The following is a 21,563-nucleotide window of genomic DNA, read 5'->3' as shown; positions in this document are numbered from 1 at the left end:
TAGTCTTTTGTTCTCATTTTTAAAACATGTGCAAACACACCTAAGATGCTTTGGGTACGTGTTATGGTGGACATCTGTTCTTTAGAGCAGGGGGTGGCAAACATTTCCTGAAGGGCCACAGTAAATATTTCAGTTTGGGGGAGATATCTGGTCTCTGGCAACTACTCAGCTCTGCTGTTGTATCATGAAAGCAGTCATGGACAATATGTAAACACATGGGTGTGTCTGTGTGCCAATAAAACTTTACAAAAGCAGGAGGTGGGGTGTATTTGACCTATGGGCCATAGTTTGTCAACCCCTGCTCTAGATCTTTGCTAAAGAAGATCAGGGGCAAGCACCTAAGATGCATCTCATGTAGTATGGTGAGTGGAAGATATATGCACATGTCCCCAGCTGGGCAACAGCATTGAAGAGGAGGTCATGAAGGTGAGATCTCCTAAAATGATGAAAGAACGGCAATAAAGGTCTCTTTTTCCTTTGTGTTAGTTGGCCCAAGCAGAGGATGATCAAGTGGTATAAAGGATGTCAAAGACAATAAACCCATAAATGGAAAGATGAACAACCATCCCTCTGACATTTCATTATGCCCTTCTGGCTAGGTGGGGGACTTTCTACACAAATAACCAGAGGTGTGGAGCTTTCAAGTTTCAAAGATAATGAATTAAATCTAATTTCAAAATAGTGGGTCTTTAAGCTAAAACACACACACCCAAACACACACACACACACACACACACACACACACACACACACACACACAGGAGCAAAGTATTGTGATCTAAAGTGGTTAGAAAAAAAATGACAGAATCAAAAGAATAATTCTATTAAGAGGGCAAGATTTATTATAACTCTGTTTAGTATTGATGGAAAGCAGGCAAGAGTGAGCAGCCTGAAAATGGGATAAAGAGTATTTTTAAAATACAATGTTTAATCTTATTTCCAAAGAAATGTTTTCTAACTTGACTCTTCTTTCAAAATGTTTTTTCTGGGGCACCTGGGTGGCTCAGTCAGTTAAGCATCTGACTTCAGCTCAGGTCAGGATCTCACCATTCGTGGGTTTGAGCCCCGTGTTGGTCTCTGTGCTGACAGCTCAGAGCCTGGAGCCTGCTTTGGATTATGTGTCTCCCTCTCTTTCTGCTCCTCGTCCACTCTCTCTCTCTCTCTCTCTTTCTCTCTCTCTCTCTCTGTCTCTCTCTCTCCCCTGCCTTTCACACACACACACACACACACACACACACACACACACACACACACACAAATAAACGTCAAAATTTTTTTTGTAATTTTTTTTCTACTTAACAATGGTTACTACCTATTTTAAAGAAGTCCTGTGATGAAAATAACCTTTTGAGATGAGGTAAAACCTCAGTAATATATTTCCTTTTCATTTTTTTTCACCTATCTGCGACCTTTAACCACAAAGTAAAATAAACAAGAAAAATGCTAACGATATTGAGCATGCATTTAAATAATTTCTACTCCTTACAGTTACTCGATATCGACATAATGCTTCCATGGGTCTGATTAACTTGTTGCTTCTCAGGTTAAATATTTCATACCCAGATTTTGTTTCCTTCTCTATTGGACTACAACCTTACATGGAGACACACCTTTTTGTTCCATCATCAATCCCTGAAGTACTGTGGCTCAGTTGGTTAGAACAATGTAGACAGCAGTTTCAGTCTGTCTCAGGTTCAGCTAGCATACTGTATCCATGAATCCTGCGGGTCACCTTGGAGGTGGGAGGCTACTGGAATAAATGACAAGAGGGCAGTAAATCAGGGACAAGAGTCAGTAAGGACTCAAAACTATGTTATCCAAGAATACCAGATTTCCTGGGACAGATCCACTTCCAATAGTAGGCCTCATCGATCATGCCCTAAATATATTTGTTGTTGTCAGATTACAGATTTAGAATTTTAGAATTTAGAATTTAAGTTCAGGGCTAGGAGACTTCAGATCCACAAGAAGAGGTGCAATAGGGATTAAATGAAACAAAAGCTGTGTGAGGCTGCCAAAACCTTGGGCACCTTTCCCTATTTGGGATGGTTGCTCTCCCCTTCCTACTTCCCATTAGGGACTGACTGGCAATGAAGTCCCTAAAATTAAAGAAATGTTAACCTGGAAGTGGAAGCTGAGGTAACAGCAGCCAGGGCAAAGCAGGGAAGACAAGTATCTGTGTGAAAGGTCACTGAGTCTCTCTGAACATTCAATTCTTCATCTATCAAATTTGTATCTAATACCCATGCTGCCACAGTGGTTATGAGAATGTAAGACCAGAATACATGGAAAGAGCCCCTAAAAACTCTGACACAAAAAAAGCCCATATGTTTATTAGGAGTCCATCCCTGGGGCTTATGGGAAAAGGGATCCTGGGTAGCCAGCCCAAGACAAGACATAGCCCCAGAGCTTATCTCTTAGGAAACACGGGTGGGCTTTCCAGCCACCTCAGTCAGCTGCCTCTGCCCTACCATAAGACGAAGAGCTTGGAGAACGGGACCTTTGGGGAGGTGGTCAAACAGCTTTCCCTATTCAAAAGCCAATGCCTTCTAAGTGAATAGTGTCATGTAATGAATAATGAATAATGCCTGTTCACTGGGTACATTGGGGGAAGCAGACATTAGGTAAAAGAATTCTCCAGCATGGTCTCTCAAAATCCAATTCACCCTAGAATAGATAGATGCTGAGCTGAAGACCATCCCAGGATACTACTTAATTGAGGAGGCTCTCCCTCATCACTCTTTCTAACTTCATCCAATATCTTTTAGTTTCATTGTTAAAAGGTTGCACTCTTTGCAGGCGCTGCTCCTCCCCTGTGGCTGCCAGGGCTGGAACACTGAGACTGCCTGACCATTTCATAACTCTTGATCCTAAGTTGAGGGAAGCACCATAGCAACACGTGAGTATCAGGGCAGAATATCTACCATAAACACCTCATCCCAAGTTGCTTCTGTAGCTTGTTCAGAGATACTTGCTGTGACCTTGAGGAATGAAAAGCCATTTTAATATTAGTGGAAGTAAAGCTAATTTAAGAAAGGAAATCTGCTATATATATCAGATAATGTCTTTTAAACTGAAATGTGTGACTTTGGAGTAACTCATGAACTTGGATTATCCTTTTGAATTACCTATGCTTCTATTCTTTCTTTTTTTTTTTTTTTATTTATTTTTGGGACAGAGAGAGACAGAGCATGAACGGGGGAGGGGCAGAGAGAGAGGGAGACACAGAATCGGAAATAGGCTCCAGGCTCCGAGCCATCAGCCCAGAGCCTGACGCGGGGCTCGAACTCACAGACCGCGAGATCGTGACCTGGCTGAAGTCGGACGCTTAACCGACTGCACCACCCAGGCGCCCCACTCTATTCTTTCTTTAACACAACTGAAAGCTGGCATCACCATAACACCTCAGTTCTCGGGGGTAGGGCAGAGATGGTGAGAAGGGATCTATTTACTAATATTTGGACACTAATGAATGGACACTGAAAAACAAAGAAAAAATACTTTTTGAAAACAATGTCATTAAGACAATGCCTACTTTCACAGAGTTTAACATGTGTTGGCATCAATTATTTGATGACATCTATCCTCAAAGTCAATTTGCAAGTATGTACTGAGTATCTACCATATGTGAAAGAAAACACTCCATGCTGTAACTATAGAAGCCTAAGTAATTCTAGAGGATGTGATGTTGTCACTTGAAAAAGAAGAGAACAGGAAATGGAGAAGGAACATGAATTTCTGAGTACCTACTATGCGTTTGTGTGTACTTGTGTGTGTGTGTGTGTGTGTGTGTGTGTGTGTATCCTTCTTAAGAACCATGGAAGATAGGTGCCATTAGTTCAGCATTAGTTCATTATAAAAATGAAGAAACTTAAGTGGGCAGGTATTAAGATTGTCTATGGCCATACACGCAGTGTGACGTAGGGCCAGGATTCCAAAAGGACTCCAAAGACTGTGCCCTTTTCACTATACTGTGTTGACATCTATAAATATGGTTCTTCATATCTGGAGTAGGACATGTACATGATGATCCTGGACTATCTTATACACAGCAAGAAAATTTTCAAAGACTACTAGAGTCATGTAAAAAGGACTAAGGAACCAACTTAAAGAGTTTCTCAATGGCCAATGCAAGCCTCAATATGAATAAGAACAATGTATTACAGGTGCCTTGGTGGTTCAGTTGGTTAAGCATCCAGCTCTTGATTTTGGCTCAGGTCATGATCTTCTGGTTTGTGGGATCAAGCCCCACATCAGGCTCTGAGCTTACAGAGCAGAGTCTGCTTGGGATTCTCTCTCTCCCTCTCTCTCTCTCTCCCCCTGCCTCTCAATTAAAAAAATAACAATAGAGGCACCTGGGTGGCTCAGTCAGTTAAGCGTCTGACTTCAGCTTAGATCATGATCTCACGGTTCGTGGGTTCGAGTCCCACATCAGGCTCTGTGCTGACAGCTCAGAGCCTGGAGCCTTCTTCGGATTCTGTGTCTCCCTCTCTCTCTGCCCCTCCCCTGCTCATGCTCTGTCTCTCTCTCTCAAAAATAAATAAACATTTAAAAAAAGAAAGGCTTTGGGGCGCCTGGGTGGCGCAGTCGGTTAAGCGGCCGACTTCAGCCAGGTCACGATCTCGCGGTCCGTGAGTTCGAGCCCCGCGTCAGGCTCTGGGCTGATGGCTCGGAGCCTGGAGCCTGTTTCCGATACTGTGTCTCCCTCTCTCTCTGCCCCTCCCCCGTTCATGCTCTGTCTCTCTCTGTCCCAAAAATAAATAAATAAAAAACGTTGAAAAATAAATAAATAAATAAATAAAAAAAGAAAGGCTTTAAAAAATAACAATGGATTAAAACACCATTAATTCATCATAAAGTCCATTCATTCATCATTATATTTTAAAAAATAATCACTCATTGGTTTTATTAGTGAATGCTGGCAAACTAGCTCATTATTATGAATCAGGCCTTTATCTTGCCTCCTTATACAAACTGTACCCTGGATAAACAAGTAGTTGATGTATAGATATATTCCAGTTAATAAATAAAGAATGAATAAAAAACGAAAAACATCACCATGTTGCACTCCTTAATGAATAAATGAATCTAGACTTATATCATCAAAGGCTGATAACATAAAAATAGAGAAAGCCAGATAGTATGTGTCACTTAATGGAGAGCACAAAAGCATACATGAAGTAATCTCACCAAAAACAAAACAAAAGGGGCACCTGGGTGGCTCAATTGGTTAAGTGTCGGACTCTTGATCTCAGCTCAGGTCTTGATCTCAAGGTTGTGAGTTCAAGCCTCACGTTGGGCTCTATGCTGGGCATGAAGCCTACTTAAAAAAACAACAAAAATAAAATAAAACGCTAAAAAAACCCCTTTAACCTGAATCTAATTAAGCCTCTAAAATCAATTACTAATTTAGAGAAAACACAGAAGTCTGGGGATACGTAGACTACTTAAGTACGAAACTTAACAATGGGAATACAATCAGCAAAATCAAGAGTGTGGGAAATGCTAGCTACAGCCTACTTAAAAAAACAACAAAGGCATTGTCTCAATTATGTTGTCTTAAAAAAGCATTTTTCCTTTATTTTTCAGAGTGTCCATTCAAAAATAGTAATAAATAGATCCCTTCTCACCATGTCTGCCCTACTCCACAGAACTGAGGTGTGATGATGCCAGCTTTCAGCTGTGTTAAAGAAAAAAGAGATGAATGGATAATTCAAAATGGAAAAAAACAACCTATTTTCTTCCAAAAATCAATTGCAAGAAGAAAAAGGATTGAAGGGGAGCCTATAGATTAAAAGAGACCAAAAGGCTATTATCAATCAATTATAGTATCTAGCTCTTACTTAGAGCTTTAGTCAAACAAATAAGAATCCATTTATCCCAGCTGTAAGATAATTGGAAACTAGAACACTGACTGGATATTTGTTTATTTTAATGAAGTTCTGTTCATTTTGAGGTGTGATAATTGCATTGTGGATGTTTTTTATAGAGTCCCAATCCTTTAGAAGTACATACTGAACCACTTACAGATAAAATGTTATGATGTCTATGACTTGCTCCAAGATATTACAAAAAGAGGAAAAATGGGTGTGGTATAGATGTGAGTGGCCATGGGTTGATCATTTTTGAGGCTGGGTGATGGGTACAGGAGTCTTATTATAGAATTCTATCTGCTTTTGTATATGCTTGAAATTTTCATAATAAAAAGATGTATCTATAGAAAGCACACACATATGATTTGAAAATACATGCACATATATATGTGCCCAAATACCAACTCAGGGAATTGATGATATGGATATACAGTGGAATCACAGCATATGCACATATGAGTTATAACAATTTAAACATAGGCACTCAGCATACAGACAGGGAGAGGGAGAACAAAGGAGAGAGAAAAAGAGACAGAGAGACCAAGATATAAACAGAAAGATAGAAGAGAGAGAGTTGACAGAGAAAAGACAACAACTAAAATATGCCTCTCAGAGAGTGAGCATCTCACTGCGAATCTGGTGTTTAAAGATGTATATATGTCACTCAATTTGGCTCATAACTACAAGTTCATCTCTTCATCAGGTGCTGAACCAGACTCAACGATCTACTTCAATACTGGAGGACAAACAGGCAAACAGGGATGATAAAGATATGGTATGCCAGCATTCTCAAGGGAATTTTAAGGATGTTTTTGACTCTATGGGATTTTCACCTACAATTAGACAATTTATAAAAAGATGCAAAAGTCCACTATACCTCATACATGTGTGCAAGGGCATGTGTAAAAAGATGTTTAATGTATCATTGTAATTTTTTAAAAACTGGAAAATCTTAAATGCTCACTAACAGAGGATTGGTTAAACATGGTGCATCCTCATAATGAAATTCTTTATGGAGCCATTAAAAAGACGGTAGGTGGCACAAAAACAGACACTCAGATCAATGGAACAGAATACAGAACTCAGAAATGGACCCACAAATGTATGGCCAACTAATCTTTGACAAAGCAGGAACGAATATTCAATGGAATAAAGACAGTCTCTTCAGCAAGTGGTGCTGGGAAAACTGGACAGCGATGTGCAGAAGAATGAACCTGGACCACGTTCTTACACCATACACAAAAATAAACTCAAAATGGATGAAAGACCTAAATGTAAGACAGGAAGCCATCAAAATCCTTGAGGAGAAAGCAGGCAAAAACCTCTTTGACCTTGGCCGCAGCAACTTCTTACTCAACACATCTCCGAAGGCAAGGGAAACAAAAGCAAAAATGAACTATTGGGACCTCATCAAGATAAAAAGCTTCTGTACAGTGAAGGAAACAATCAGCAAAACTAAAAGACAACCGACAGAATGGGAGAAGATATTTGCAAATGACATATCAGATAAAGAGTTAGTATCCAAAATCTATAAAGAACTTATTAAACTCAACACCCCAAAAAACAAATAATCCAGTGAAGAAATGGGTGAAAAACATGAATAGACACTTCTCCAAAGAAGACATCCAGATGGCCAACCGACACATGAAAAAATGCTCAACATCACTCATCATCAGGGAAATACAAATCAAAACCACAATGAGATACCACTTCACACCTGTCCGAATGGCTAACATTAACAACTCAGGCAACAACAGACGTTGGTGAGGATGTGGAGACAGAGGATCTCTTTTGCACTGCTGGTGGGAATGCAAACTGGTGCAGTCACTCTGGAAAACAGTATGGAGGTTCCACAAAAAATTAAAAATAGAACTACTCTACAACCCAGCAATTGCACTACTAGGTATTTATCCAATGGATATAGGTATGCTGTTTCAAAGGGGCACATGCACCCCAATGTTTATAGCAATGCTATCAACAATAGCCAAGGTATGAAAAGAGCCCAAATGTCCATTTATGGATGAATGTATAAAGAAGATGTGGTATATATATACAATGGTGTATTACTCAGCAATCAAAAAGAATGAAATCTTGCCATTTGCAGCTATGTGGATGGAACTAGAGGGTATTATGCTAAGCGAAATTAGAGAAATAAAAATATATGACTTCATTCATATGAGGACTTTAAGACAAAAAACAGATGAACATAAGGGAAGGGAAACAAAAATAATATAAAAACAGGGAGGGAGACAAAACATAGGAGACTCTTAAATATGGAGAACAAAAAGAGGGTTGCTGGAGGGGTTATGGGAGATGGGATGGGCTAAATGGGTAAGGGGCATTAAGGAATCTATTCCTGAAATCATTGTTGTACTATATGCTAAATAACTTGGATGTAAATTTAAATAGATAGATAGATAGATAGATAGATAGATAGATAGATAGATAGATAGAAGGTAGGTATTTTCCATGCACTGATCGAAACAGATGCCCAAGACATAGTGTTACATGAAAAAAGCATGTGTCAGAATAATGTATATAGTGTGTTTCCATTTTTGTAAATAAGAAAAAGAACAGAGATATATCCATAGATACATACACACCACTATGTTTTTACTAGAAGACTTGTTTCTAGAAGAATAATGAGGTATTACAAGAAACTGGCAATAGTTATAGCCTCTGATGAGAGGGAAAAGGATTTAAAGTAGAAGAGTGACTTCATTTTCATTATATACTTTTCTACATACTTTGAAATCTTATTATGTACATGTAGTCGCATTTAAAATTTTGCTGAAGTATAACACACATGAAGAAAAGTGTACAGCTCACACCTGTATAGCTTAATAAATTAACATACCATGAACACGCTCCAGGCACCAACACAGAACATTACCAACACAGAACAAGTCTCTAAAAGTCCCATCATGCCCCCATAATTTTCCTGTCCTCCATTTTGAAAGTTAACCATTATCCTATTCTAATATCATGGTTTAGCTTTGTCTGTTTTTTTGAACTTTATAGAAGCTGAAATAGCATGTATTTTTTAGGGTCTGATTTATTTCAATAAATATGATGTTTGTAAGAGTCTTCCATGTTCTTGTATCTAGCTCTAATTTTTCTCAACTGTATTGAATTGTATAAATGTACGACAATTTATTCATGTATTCACTATTGGTAGATATTTGGGTTGTTCCCATTATTTGACTGGTACTAAATAAATAATGCTCTAATGGACATTCTTGTATATATATTTCAGTGAACACATGCAGTGGAATTGCTGGGCCATTGGGTAGGTTTGTTTAGCTTTAGTAGATACTGCCAAACAGCTTCCCCAAGTGGTGGTCAGCTAGCAGTGTATGAAAGTTGAATTAATTTTCAAACAAATAATAAGAAGAAAAACAAAACCCCTAACTCAATTAATATAAACAGTGATGATTTGAGTTGTATTTCTGTGTTATATTCTGTGTTGAATTTTTACAAATTAAAGTTAAAAACATAAGTCACTATGTTACCTAATGTGCTTATACAAGGTTTCTATGACAAATCCCAATTTGAATTTCATGTCAGGGAGAAGCTGATCTTTAAAGAGGAATATATCTGCTATCTAGTTCTCAGGTAATATATACTAGTGTAACCCTTACCCTTGACTGCCAAAAACTCAGAGTCATCGTCAGTGCTCAACAAGGATAGCATTCCACTCATGCAAGGTATCTGGTAATATCTACTCCTTAAAATAGACAATTCTGTTCTATGTCTTACTTTGCATTATGTTTAAACTTGCAAGCTTCTTAAAATCCTTTTGCAAGGAAAGGAAAGAGGATAAATCGTAAATAAATAAACCAAAAATAGTTCTAGCCCCAGATGGTGAAGTTTTAAAAGGAACTTTAAGAAATTAAGGTTAATGCAACCCAAACAACAAAAGTACAGAAAGGAAGCAGATAAAATGCAGTGTTCTATAATGTAAGATTAGCCAACCAACCTGTCACATGGCTGGTGGCCAAGATAATGTCAGGTTTATATGAGTTCTAGGTCTCCAAGAAACAAAATGACATGCTTTATCCTAATGGGGAAGGTGGAAAAAGCAATGCTCTCCCAGGATTTGAGACCTTTTGGCTAAATACTATTAAATAAGTCCTTTCCCCCAGAATCAAGTCTGATTTCTTCTCCTTAAAGTGGAATTAAATCCATCTTTGGAAGGGACACACAGTCTGCACAGTCTACGACTGTATCTCTCAGTCAAGTATTGCTACCTGGAACATATTCCTAGTTGTTCCTTCAGACAGATAGAATCCCACATCCTTGTTGGTCACTATCAAAAAAGAACTCAAACCAATCCAAAGGTCCTTCACCTTTGGATGCTATTCTGGTGTTCAGTTAATGCTTGATAAATGTATCAATGAATTTCTTAGATCTCATGGTAATGACCTCATTCAACAAGATCTTTCCATTTGGTGAAAGGCTAAGTCTGCTCAGTTTCAAATGGATATCACAAAGAACAGGAGCTCAAGGGAGGGAGACAGCTTGGGCTAAGGTTTCCAGTAAGGTTTCCAAAGATCTGGAATTTGAGTGTAACTTTGAAGAGGAGGTAAGGTATAAAGGTAATAATTAATGTGACGTTTGGGAAATCAAATATGCAGATCAATGTATCCATAGACCAAAGCAGAGGGAATGAATATCAGGAAAGATTTGGCTCAGTTAATGGAGGCCCTTGAATGCCAAACTAGGGAATTTTGATTGTATGCTACTATTGAAGATTTTTTAGTGAGAATAGATTATGATGAAAGCGATGTTTCAGGAGATGATTCTAACCATGGTGTGTAGCACAGACTGGACTGGGGAGAAAAATAAGTAGGGAGTCCCCTGCTATTGCTATATCCCAGGCAAAGACAACTAGTGTCTAAAACTGGGTGACAACATAAGGGATAGAAAGGCAGAAACAGAGAAGAGTACAAAGGAAGAATCACCAGGGTTCAGAAGTGATAAGGTGTACAAAAGGAGGCCGAAGGAAGAGTTAAGAATGCCACTGAGGCTTGGACTGAGGACAATCATGAAACAAATACCTCCACTACTTATGGTAGCTTTTTTTGTAATAGAAAAAGACTAGAGTCAATACAAGTATCTGTCAACAGGGACTGACAAGCTGAACAAATGACAGTTCCTCTTTTGGAGAGCATACTATCCAGTCATAAAAAAGGAACAACGAAGATCTCCATACATTGATATAGAATGATCTCTAGAGCAAAATGTTAAGTGAAAAAACGGAGCAAAAAGGTTTTTATGGTATGTGCTACATTTTTGTAACATATGGGGGTGAAATACAATTACTTATTCTCTTTTGTTTAATATTCAAATACATAACGGATGGATAAGCCAAAACCTAATTAAACATAGAGGGAAGGAGAAAAAAGAATGAGGGCAGGATGGAAGCAAGGCATTTAGAATATCTCCTGTTATATGGTTTTGACTTTGGAACTCTGTAAATGTTTTACATAAATTAAATGTAAAATTAAATTTCAAAAAAGAAAGAAAACAATCTGTAAAACTGAGAAAAAAATGAAGCAAATGAATCAAACTATGTATCAAGTTGGTAACATAACCACACAGAAAAAGAAATTACTTTTTAAGTGACTGAAACACAACACTTTGACTACCTCCTTAGTAGGATTTATTCTAACGGCAAAAGGAAGAGCAAAGGAATCTTAAACTGCATTCAGTAATCTTAGTAGTAACATTGGAATTGCTCCCTTGAAACTGTTACAGATATAATATAGGGTAATTCAAGTAATGACAATGTCATTAGGAACCAAGACTTTCAGAATGAGAGAAATGAGATACAGTTACAAAATAAAAAATATTAAGTAAAACCCCTATACTCTTAAATTCAGCTTCGAAATATCAGTAGGAATTCATCATGTTTCCTTTTTTAAAAAATAGGCATTTTCCAGCTTTTTCACTAAAAAGATAAAACCTGACAACCCAGCCACAGTGAGGAAACTCAGTCCTCAGATTGGGCTTTCTTAATACCATTTCCTATAAAAAGGAACAAGAGAGCTCCTTGGCAAAATGGTTAACTCCAGGACTGGGTTTGAAATTGTATAAGATGAGCCTGAAACCAAACCAAAAATCAAGAAATCTATCAGGACAAAAGGAAACAGAAGCCAACCTGAAAAGACCCCCACTGGCCTAAGATGAAATAATTTTAGCAACAAAATGAGTAATGACTACACTACGTCAAAACATACTAAATATATAAAAATCTATGAGTTTATAACAATATGTAATAGACTTGATTGGTCACCATTGGAGGCTGCTAGGATACCAACTCATTCTGAAAATTGATGTTTTTATAAGGGAAGATATCAAATGTTTATCTTGCCCTTTTTTTTGGTACACTACTTCAAGGTAACTAACTGGTTGGAGAATAAAATTATACAAAAATCTCAAGTAATGAATGTAGAAGCATAGCAGAATTAGAAAAATGCCATTTTGCAACTCTTAATGAAATAATAGACCAAAACAGTAATCATCAATGGCTGTTAAAACCATCAGGTGAAGGGTTCATGGGGACCTTTATAATGGAGGCCTCCAGGTGATACCATTTAAACCCACTGTCAATCTTAGTAACACTAAAAATGAGGCACCTAGATATGATTTGCCTCATGAGGTGATATAATAGAAAGTACACAGCACTGGCTGTGAAGTATTCTTACCCAAAAACCTCAACCTGAACTTAATCAAAGCCTCTAGACATAACTACCAGTTCAGAGGAAATATAAGGGATAGAGAAACAAGTTCAATGACAACATGAGAAAACAAACAAATTGGGAATATGAGACATTCTTCAGGGCAAATGACCTGGTTTCACCAACAACTCAAAAAACAATAAAAGACTTATAAAACATAGCCAAATGCAGTGTGTGGGCCCTATTTGGATTCTAATTTTAAAAAACTAATTTAAAAAACTAAATTACATCTTTGAGAAAATCAGGGAAATCTGAATATGGATTGGGTATGAAATGATACCAATAATTATCGTTAATTTTGTTAAATGTGATAAAAGCATAGTAATTAGTGTGTGTGTGTGGGGGGGTTGTGTGTGTGTATTAATGTATGTATTCCTTATATATGTATATATGTATATATACAAGGAAGGGGTCAGAAAAGCATGAGGAAGTCCAAAGTCGTTTGGTCTTAAAGAGGCTAAAGAAGTAAAACATTTCAAGGTAAAGGTGGTCAACAGTGTTAAATTCTGGAACAAGACTGATTTAGGCCTCAGAAAATGGAGCTACCTGTTATCCCACATTCCTACTATGTTTCCAAATTAATTCCAAGCTGACTATGACCTCAATAATAGCAAGCCTGTAAGAAAGTGTCTCAGTCCTCAGTCTTCCCCTGTTCCCCATTCATTTCTTCCCTAACTCCCCTACTCACTTAACCATCATTCCCTGAGTCTCTACTCCAAGCCACACCTATTACATCCTGACAGACTTGCTATGTTCTGCACATACTGAGACAAAGATCTGTCCTCTGGAAGCTCACAGCTTAATGAAGAAGACAGATCTGGAAAAATAATCACCACACAGTGTTAACATTTCAGCAACAGCTTATATACCCTGGGCCAGGCACTATGGGAGGCACTAGAGATACAAACATAAACAAGTAGTTCCTGCCCACCAGAGTTCAGAATATAGCTTGGAAGGCAACAGAATCACAATATATTAAGATATGAACTAAAAATAAATGTACAAATTATATGAAAGTACAGAGCAGGAAATGGGGCTAGTAAGGAAGCCCTGCAAGATGGGGACTATTTAATATGCCCATTTTACATATGAGAAAATGGAGTACAGGGAGGTGAGTTGACTGGCCCAAGGCCATGCAACTGTGTGTGGCACAGCCAAACTTTAAGGGCCCGTTTGTGAGACTCAGGAGTTTGGGTTTTATCCACTCTGTCACATTGCCTGAATGCCTCTTCCAAGACTCTCCATTCTCTTACCACTGTGATTCCCTGGTTGTACCCCTAGAGGCACAGAGCAGGTGCTCAATGAGCATTTGCTGAGTGAATAAATGAGTTATGCAACCTCATAGGGTTGTTGGAAAGGTTCACTGCGATAAGTACTAGGCTCATTAGAGGTCACTATGTAGAATCACTGTGGCAGGTGGCAGCTAAGGATCGCTCCTGTGTGGGCCATTATTACCCAAAAGAAAAGACACATCCAACAAGTGTGTCGGGATTAGTAATGATTGGCATCAGGGAGCTCTGAAGTCAGTGGACAGGGCTTCAGTCACTAGGGCTGGGAGGGTGAGTGGCAAGGGCCAGGCAAAGTCCCAACCCTAGAGGGCTCATGCTCTGAATACAGGGGTTCAGGGACTCAGATGTAGTTATTTAAACTGGGTCACCAGCTCAGAGCCAACCAAGCCATTAGCCTGAGGTTCTAGAAAGTCCTCCAAAGATGAAGGTGGATGAAACACAGAAGAAGAAAACACAGGAGGAGGAGAAGGAAGGAGGAAGGCAGGAGAGGAAGGGAGAATAGTGGCAGCTAACATTTACCAAATGCTGCCTGTGGGCCAGGTGCTGGGCTGAGTGCTTTCTAGGCAGTGAGATAACCCTCACAACCATCCTATGAAGCAGATATACTAATATGAACTTCTCCACTTTGTAGATGTTCCCCATAGACATTTAGTAACTTACTTGCAGCCACAGAACCAGAATCTGAACTCAGGCAGCCTGACACCCAAGGCACGGCTCTAATGCACTATATACCTCACAGGGTCTCGGGGTCTTACTGAGATGGGTCTTACTCGTAGGGGCAAGGGGCTCTACACTCCTCTTCCCGCACTCATCTGAACCCTGCCTTCAGGTAGCAGTGACCCTGGCTGATGGCTGTATGGGAGACTAGTAAACACAGAAGAGAACTAAGAATCTGTTCCAAAGGACTCTTTTGGGTTGCAGAGAGAAGGAGCTGGGGTGGGGAGGGGCAATGTTTCTATCTCCTGTGAGCTGCTGAGGTTGCCTGTCCCATGATCTGTAACAATGAAGATGTTAATAAGGCCTTGTGCAGGGGTCCTGCCCTATAGTTACAAAGCCTTGTATATATATATTACTTGATTAATATGTCACTTTGGAAAAAAACAATTAAAAAAGGAGCTGGTTCTTGATATTGGAGATCTTCCCCAGAAGACTTAAGTATTTCTCTCCACTTCAATCCACATATATTTCTCAGATGTCCTCTGGTCTTCCTGGAATTTCTACTAAGAATTTCAGCTATCCCAACAAGAATGTTCAGACATCACAGTTTCTACCAACATATGGAGCCCAGATCCCCTGGCTCCAAATTCATTTCCCTTTCAATCACAGCTGGGCCCAATGCTTCCAAAGGAATGGTAGAAGGAAAACAGGCTCCACAGGAGCTGGGGTGTCATTCCTGGGCTTTGTTCCATTAACCCCCAGTTCAATTCCCCTACCCTACTCAGACCACCATAGCTGGACCTCACTGATCCTTTCAGCTAAAGGCTCAGGCCCAGTGAATTTCGCAGACCAAGTCATCCACAGGCACAGGGTCAATGCTCAGCCTCAGCCCTAGGGCTGGGGGATTAAGAATAGGTTGCCCTCCCAGATTTGGTACCCCTAGAATAGCTGCCTGAGAGACTGTGATGCTTTCAGACTAGAACTTTTCCCAAAACCACCTCTTAGACTGATCCAGTTTTAACAGCTGGCCTTCTGCCTTGATTACCATCCCTAAGTTCTATGTGTTGTCCTGCTTACAACTTCAGCCCCCTTTGAAACTAAGCCTTGGCCTGAATGAGATACTATCTTACTTGTGTCTTCTCCCAACACCTGGCACAGAGGATGGTCCTCACTGCATGCCTGTTGGGTGGATAAGCCCCTCTGCCCTGACTTGTTCTTGGCCACCCTTGTCTCTTGAACTGGCACCTTGGCCCAGGAATGGGGTTTTGACTCTACAGAGAGGTCTTCTAGATTATGATTGCCAATTGGCTGACTATCCAAGTAATATCCATATACCCACCCCTTAGCTGTGTGATCTTGAACAGGTTGCTTAACCCCTTGGTCTCTCAGTTACCTCATAAAGTAGGAAATGGCACTGCTACCTCACAGGATTTCTGTGAAGGTTAAAAGAGCGAATCTATTTTAAGTGCTTAGCATAGTGCCCATGTAAGTATTTGCTTTTGCCATTGTTGTTGAGCTAGTTACCGTGGACTCCTCAATGTTAGCCATTTCCCAGAATGTCATTGTAGCACCAATCTCCTTACCTACTAGCCTGTCTCTGTCTGTAACAAGGCCATTAACTCAAGCATGTGTCCTGGTTAGTGGCCGTATCTAGTACCAGGGCTTAATACGCACAAGTGCTACATTAGGAGGGACACCCATTTCTAACAACCTAAGTTTGAATAATCAGGCTGTTCTCTCTTGGGCTGGGCAGTCCCTAGAGTGAGCAGAGGTGGGAGGAAGCACCAGTATGGTTCAGGGAATCAGCAGGCCTGGAGGAGTAAAGCAGAGGCAGAACTAGGCCATGTCTCTGGGAACTAGGTGTGGTTGGCCAACCTTCCAAAGACTGGAAAGACCACTTCCTCTGATGGCAGAGCCACTCTGGGAAGAGTTTGCAAAGGTAGCAGGAAGGCAGCTGAGCTATGCAATTCTTAGGAGACAGGGGTTCTTCCAATGCAGCTCCTGACATAATCAAAACTAAATCCTAGCATCTGAGAGATTCAGGGGCACATTCTAAGAGAGAACAAAATCCTAGAAAAAGCATTGTTGGCATCTCAGAGCCCCAGAGGAGCTGGTACTGCAGACTGCTAATCCCAGGGGATGTCTGACACAAGGGCACCCACAGAGCTCATTTAGTCCACTGCCTTTCTTCTACGTGTGAGCAAACTGAAGACTTGTTCTGCCTTTTGCCTGACTCTTTCGATGGAGTTGGCCCATACACACCCCAGGCCACGAGCAGTACATCAAAACTAGCTTCAAAGAATACCTGGTCTTGGGGTGTCTGAGTGGCTCAGTAAGTTAAGTGTCTGACTCTTGGTTTCAGCTCGGGTCATGATCTCATGGTTTGTGAGATAGAGCCCTGCATTGGGCTCTGTGCTGGCAGCGCGGAGCCTTCTTAGGATTCTCTCTTTCTCTGCCCCTCCCCTGTTCTCTCTCTTTCAAAATACATACATACATACATACATACATACATACATACATACATACATACATAAATAACAAGCAAAAAAAAAAAAAGAATACCTGGTCTCAGCAACAGGCCCCAAGCACTTCACTGCTCCATTTCACAACTACACTCCTCACCCCCATCTGCCACCTGAATGCCTGCTACATTTGGTCCCTCAGTCCAGGCAATGCACTTGGACTTCCTCTGGCTTGTGCACTTGGGCTGCCCCCTAGGTCCTTTCACTGACTGTGCTGCCTCAGGCAGTGTCTGCAAAAAGAACCATTCCTTCTGCCCCAGCCCAGCCAGTCTCCTATCTTGCCTCCCCCCATATGCACACAGCTTCCAGGTCATGGGATTCAGGCACTGTGGCCCAGAAAAGGAATAATAATAGTAACACAAGCTCCTTGGCAGAAGGTGAGATGTTTTTAACTTTTAAAATAAAGAACAGAACCCTGGTACAAATTTCAGCTTCAGCTCTGCCTAGCTTCATGATCCTGAGAAAGTGATTCACCTTCCTTTAACTTTAGTTTCCTCATCCATAAAATGTAGAGTAAATGGGATATTGGACCTAATTGCCTGGCAATAGAAAGAGCTCACTAAATTGTAGCTAATATTAGTAGTAGTAACAGATAATCTAATAACCTCTACATCTTTGCCATCTATCAAACTTGTGCCCCAGAGCAGTTACTCAGTTAAGTGCTCAGTAAAAAACATGTTTCTTTACCTTATTGTCACAACTACCAGGGGAGGCAGGTAGGGGAGATCCTGGTCTCCCTAGAGATGGAGACCTTAGGCTGAGTGGCTAAGTGACTTGTCCCAAATCACAGGTACTGAGTAGCAGAGCCTGTACTGGAAACTTCTGTTTCCTGACTCTCTGTTTCGTATTTACTGTTTTAGGTCACCTGATCAAATTTAGGGCCAGAAAGGAGTTTAGAAATAATCTAGTATAACCCCATCATTTCAAAAACTGAAAACTGAGGCCAGAGAGACCAAGGACATTTCACAAGGTCAAGAGTTAGTCAGCTGGGCAGTAGAACCCAGGTCTCCTGACTCTCAGCTTAATGCTCTATCAATAACCCAAAAGCTTATCTTGAAAAAAATCATCTCACTGTTCCTAGTTCAGTAAGCACGGTCATCCTAGGCTCAAAGCTACCATAGATTTCTAGAAAAATGCCCAAGCAGTAATAGCAAAGGCTTCCTGCAATGACAGGCCCACCTTTAGAGTACCAGGTTCATTCTTCATGGAGGGTGCATTTCCCATGTGATTTAAAAGAATGTGTCAATGTGACACCCAGTGACCATCAAGAGTACACCAACAGTCCCAAATTTCATGTGTGGAGTACCATCTTTGAAGTGGACCCTATAGTATTTCTGGAATGTCAAGCATGAACTCTGAGAAACACCCCACTTGGCAGTTCCTTCTAAAGCAACAAAGACAGTTAAATGAGGCCCAAGTAGCACAGGATATTATTGTTTACATGCGACCCTTATCCCATGGCTGTGGGAAATGGAGCCAAGTTCCACAAGCTCTTTTCTTGCAAAAGACACTTTGCAAAACAGAGAAGGACAGCGCTGTTGCTTGGTTTCCTGTTCTTTCTTGATGTCAGCTTCATTTGAAAATGAAAAATGATGTTTTCAGAATTTAAGCTCCAACACTGGGGGGATGTATTATGTTGTCCCACTTGTAGTTAATCTGAGGATGCAAAAGTTAAATGAGCATCGTGTTTGCCTCAAATGAAGAACATAATGGGGAGGGGACAGAGGTGAGTAACTCATTTGTCATTGTAACTAAAAAGGGATCTCCAATACCTCTAATTTAAAAGGTTTTAAAATTCGAAGGGTTTCTGATGAAACCGGAGGGGGATGTTTTCTATAGAAGAAAATCAACACCTTGGATTCTAATAGCACTCTTTTTCCCCCCCTTGAAAATATCACCAAAACACATTTGTTATCCACCCCTGTGCTGTTGGGCAATGGCAGCTATAGAAGCATGTGATTGATGGAAGAGGCCTGTCTCTGTGCCCACAGCATGCCCTGGCCAAGCACACAAATCAGGAGTACCTTCCCTACTCCCCCAAGCACAGGCAAGCTAATGCCAGCATCCACGGGCTCAATAAATGCCATGCTTCTTGGTTCCCTCTGCTCCCAATATAAATAAATAGCCACAGCAAGTCTTAGACAAGTGGTCTTAGCATGCTTGCCTGGGTCTTGGGAATAAAGGAGAAAGGGCTTTTTGAAAGCATCATCTTTGTGGCCAATCTCCAAAAATGATAACATTTCACAGTTGGTTTTACTCTTACTGCATTCACCTAACATTTACTACAAGTTAGGTTCAGAGCTAGGTGTTAGACACAGAAAGAAGAATAAAGAAGGAAGCAATCAATTCTGTTTTGCGGAGGAGGCACTGGGCTCCTACTATTTGAGCTGGTCTGAGAGGACATGAATAGTGCTTCAACAGGAATGGGGGTGGGGATGGTGTACTAATGAGAGAGAAGATATAAGAAGGAAAGAAGCCGGCTAATGGCTCATGCACTCATTTGCTTAAACAGTTGGAATCAGTGGATTGCAAATGGTTGGGGCTGTTTTCTCAAAGTGAATGAGTATATTCACGGAACACACACTTGTTATTAAAATGATGTGATGCCTTTTACAAAAGACTTTATGGAGTAGAAAGCAATGGACTCCCATAACTATGTTAGCACTCATTTGTAAGACTCCTGAAGCTTCTAATAAACAAGAATTTAGTCTTTGTCTAATTAGGTTTTAATAGCTCAGACAAAATTAAGAACTAGAGGAATTTGATATCTTTTTTTCATTCAAACTTTCTATCAGCCTAATCTCCTTAGAAGCTATAAATTATAACTTACCCTCATAAGACTATATGCAAAGCTCATAAGCAAAGGAAAAAATAATTAATCAGATATTGTTACTTTTATTAGATAACAATAACATATTGCAATCACAGCCTTATGTCTGGTCAATAATGCCACAGGAAAAGTCTTCATTACTCTTCTGCCTATTGATGAGATGGTTTATGAAAATCAAAGTTGCCTCCTATACTGTTAGAACATATGTTTGCAAAGGTGCACTTTATATCTATACCACAGATGGTGATCTCATGTCTATGTCATTAACTGGGGAAGCACCCAAATCTGATGATCAATTATTCTTCATTGTTTGAAATTCTCAAAGGTCTTCTAGGGTTCAGAAGGAATTTCTTGTTAAGTTCCAATGTCCTGAAATATATATCTAAAAATTTTTAGGTATTTTCATTTTTTAATGAAAAGAGATAGCTATTCCAGTTCTTATTAAAATTGCAAAATTGTGAACTGGCCCTCTCTCCAGAACACAACCCTGGACATGTCACAGAATTCAGAGATAGATGATTCTATCAAAATAGCATAAAAACAGTGAGGAAACCTCTAAGAAAACAAAAGGCGGATGAGTAAGATAGGATTGGGGAGAAAGTAAGATATCTTATTGAGTAAGATAGGACTAGGGAGAAAGAGCCCAAAAAATTAAAGGACAAGAAAAATGTACAGGAGTTAAGGTGATAATTTTTTCAAATGTGCTCCTTTTTCTCTCCTTATCATTGTCCTGAGATGACCAATTTTCTCTCCCTTTGCCATTGGGAGATATTAAGCGATAGACTAGTGTCTACCATGGGTGGCACGGTAACTTTGGGATGCAACTCGGGGCTGGCCAGTATGATGGTGCTAGGTAATAAGTGCATATATATTGGCTGGTCCGTAAGAGTTTCCCTCTGCCTGCATCCACACACCAGTACCCTAAAAGCTAGAGGACTGCAACTGGGAGAGGCTTCTCTTGAAAGAAAGCAACATGAAGGCTGAGTTACCATTTGTAACACTAGAGGTTTTCTCTCTGGAGGCATATCTTCTCCCATCAAACTCATTGGGGGGGGGCACTAGCCAAGACTTAAGGTTTAGTTTCTCTCCATAGTTATACATTACAACCGAAGATAGCCAATAACCCAAGCAGAATAGGAACTCACAAGGAAAAACAGCCAATGGGTATTCACTGGAAAGCATGGTGGTACAACTGAGAATTAGCAGCTGAAAGTAAGTGAGGCTCTACACTTTCCAATACCAAGTGAGTGAAAAGGGCCTGTAGCAAGAAGGACTGAAGGCACTGGAGGAATCTAGCCCCTATGAACTCTCAACACTGACCTGCCAACGCTCCCTTCTGGGACAGAATCCCACGTTAAGGACAAATTGGCAGTAGTGAAATAAAAATTAAGCAAGATAGTTTCTTCTGCTTCTGATATGGCTGAGTAAACTCCTATTGATCCTGATCTTCCTGTTGACAGCAACTATAAACTCAGGGGAAAATGTTAAAAACAACAATATGAAGACTAGAGAGTGAAAAGAAGCAGGCATGTTCTGAAGGGAAGCTGGCACAAGGTGAGTTACCCACTTTTTAAATAGCTTTTGGAATGAGGGCAAACTAAAGCTTACAGGTAGTTTAGACACCAAGAGTAATTAATACACCAATAGCA

The 21,563-nt window shown here is 40.1% G+C and overlaps 1 long non-coding RNA gene across 1 annotated transcript in view; it reads right to left on the bottom strand.

Annotated features, from left to right (window-relative positions):
- Positions 1–1,239: 1,239 nt before the first annotated feature.
- The window catches only part of LOC131502962 (uncharacterized), a 120,484-nt gene continuing 100,160 nt past the window's right edge, over positions 1,240–21,563 (bottom strand). The window contains exon 6 of the long non-coding RNA XR_009257287.1: positions 1,240–1,750. This is a non-coding gene — a long non-coding RNA (uncharacterized LOC131502962). The remainder of the gene's footprint in view (positions 1,751–21,563) is intronic.

The sequence above is a fragment of the Neofelis nebulosa genome, chromosome X (genome assembly GCF_028018385.1).
Source record: "Neofelis nebulosa isolate mNeoNeb1 chromosome X, mNeoNeb1.pri, whole genome shotgun sequence".
Taxonomy (NCBI): Eukaryota; Metazoa; Chordata; class Mammalia; order Carnivora; family Felidae; genus Neofelis; species Neofelis nebulosa.
The sequence above is the reverse complement of the archived record's forward strand: the minus strand, read 5'-3'. Positions and strand labels throughout refer to the sequence as shown.